Genomic DNA, 2,732 nt, shown 5'->3' with positions numbered 1-2,732 from the left:
GAAACCTGGAGATTCTGGACTTGTCGGACAACCTCATCGCGTACTTGGGCCAGAACAGTTTCCGGAGCCTTCCACGTCTACGAAGTCTGGATCTGTCTCGCAACAAACTGCAGAACGCCCCTGATGCGTTCTCCTACCTTTCCTGGCTGTCGGTGCTAAACCTGGAGCTTAATCGTTGGAACTGCACCTGTGAGCTGAGGGAGCTAGCGTCGTTTCTCAGCAGCTACATTCAGTCTCCAGACAAGGTGTTGTACAATGGGCAGAGACTGGCATGTGTGAGTTCCGACAACCCAGCAGTTCAGACAGTGCTGGAGCTGACCGACGCCAACTGCGCACCAGCTAACAGCAACATCACAGTGACAGTAGTTGCTAAGAGTTCGATCACACCTCCACGCTACATCAGAGATGTTGCAGTCACGGCTGCCTGTTCCTTTCTGGGTGAGTGTTCACTGGTCTCTATGTATACCAGTATTAGGGGCGGGTGATTCATTAGAAAGAGTGTCCACAAACATTTGGACACACAATACAACAAAAAGTTTCTTTGCATATCCAAGCTTAGAAAGCTGAGATCCAAGCACTGGCAACAACTATGCGACGGAGCCTCTGGAGCACAAGGTTAAGGCCCCAACGGTGGCAGATTAGCAGACCAGGGTATTGAACCCACAACCTTCTGATTAATAATTCCTTAACAAAGCTCATTAAATATGACTAATTGTGCTCACTTTATAATAACATATGCAGTTGGTAACAGCACATCTTCCCTGTAGCAGACCAGGGTTAGAATACGAGTCCTTGGGCCTACACCAGTAAGAGTCCGCTGGCACTACATTGACGGCAATACATTTCTGACGCTGTGTTTCAGGTGGTGTTGCGATCACGCTGGGAGTGCTGGTGGTTGTATACAGGAATCTAGGTAAGAGATTTAGACTTTTAAAGGACGAGAATGAAGCCGGGGAACGGTCCAGCCAGGCCTCAGTCCAGTGGGACGTTACTGAAGGCAAGGAGGCTCTCTCAATGGCTTATTCACTTCATAACAGCAACTACGGAGGCCATCAGCCATGGGACATAGAGAACGTGTCACATGGCGCCAAATCAGACTTGATGGACAACCGCTTCATCTGCCACAACTGCAGCTCAACAACTCTCGGAACAGGTTACCAGGAGGGTGGACGAAGGAGAGAGGCTTTACCGCAGAGAGCCAATCACACCGAAATTCAACCCAACAGGAAAGATAGCTGGTCAGCGCTTGTGGAGAATAACCAATGGAAAGAGACTGAAGGCCGTGCAGTTCTGCAGTCGGGAATCAAAGGTGAGTTTGTAAAATTGCTTGAGCTAAAGGATGTTCCCGGGTTGTTCAGACTAATCTCTATCTGCTGTGTCTTTGTCCACATCCCAAATCCGTTCTACTGGATTCAGGTCCATTTTTCCAGTCTTCAGCCGCCCAGTGTTGGTGAGCCTTTGCTCACTGCAGCCTCAGCTTTGTGTCCTTGGCTGAAAGAAGTGACCTTCCGCTGTTGTAGTCCATCCTCCTCGAGTCTGGACGTGGTGTTGTGAGATGCTGAGATGTTTTTCTGCTCACCACGGTTTCACAGAGCGGGTATCTAACTTACTGTACTATAGTTGTTGACCTCCGAAGTCGTTGTCCTGCACCAAAGTGGTACAACGGACGTCCCCTCGGTGTCCGAACGGCCTCCTCTTCCGAGAGTACTTGGACGAAGTGTAGTGCTGGTGTACCGGGTTTACTTCTGCCTTGTGTAGGGTTGAATGATGAATGAAGCGATGACATCAGCACACCAGCTTAAGGCTTACTCGGTACTCCACTCAAGTAGAGGCTACTAAACTCCCTATTGAACTATTTAAGTAAATAAGACTTCAAAATTATATTTCTCTCAAGCTAAATAATTAGCAGTAGATAAAATAAACAATAAAACAATTAAACCTAAGAATTTTATATTTAATAATCCCCTTTTTTTAAATTGCTTGCATTGCACTTGCTGATTTCAAAATAAAATCCTTGAAGTGAATTCTATCTAGTTAACAACATCACACTGCTACACTTAGTATCTCGAGTGGTCTCCATTCTGACTTTCTTTTGTATTTTGCGAGTGCGGACCACGCTAGCTGAGGCAAGGAAGGAGAATTTATTAAAAATGACCAAACCAGATACAACAGATAGTTAATAGTGGTGATATTAATAGTGGCAGATAGTTACGAGTCCATTTAGGTTTTAACATGGTCATTAAACAGGTAGCAGCGGTAGGAGGGTGCGGTAGTGGGTGGGGGGCCTGATGGTCGGAATGGTAGGTGGCAGCTGGTCTGACGCAGGTAGAGGGGACCTCAGCAGGCAATCTTCCAGCAGGTCGGGCCGGGTGGCCATTTACTCTGAGAAGGTAAAAAGAGAGGGTTAGTTCTGAGAGGATTTTATGGAGGGCGGAGAATGTTGCGCAGTATCAGAGTGTGTCTGACGACTCCGGCAGGTCTGACTATAACAGCCTAATTAAAAGGAGAGAGCCAGAAGGTAACACAGACATGGGAGCTCCCTGAAAACGCTAGCGTCCATCTGCTCCACCGTCCACAGACCTGAGTGATCGCGTGTAAGCAGCGAGACGACAGCTCCAGCATCTCAGTGTACTACAATTCCCTGTGTCCGCAAACCTCTGGGCCTACAACCTTTATCTAAGAAACATTAATTACCAAAAGCTAAACTAAACATATAAGTTTTCAGCCTAGAT

Source organism: Salminus brasiliensis, chromosome 23, assembly GCF_030463535.1.
Source record: "Salminus brasiliensis chromosome 23, fSalBra1.hap2, whole genome shotgun sequence".
NCBI classification, from domain to species: Eukaryota; Metazoa; Chordata; class Actinopteri; order Characiformes; family Bryconidae; genus Salminus; species Salminus brasiliensis.
Note: the sequence above shows the minus strand (reverse complement) of the source record.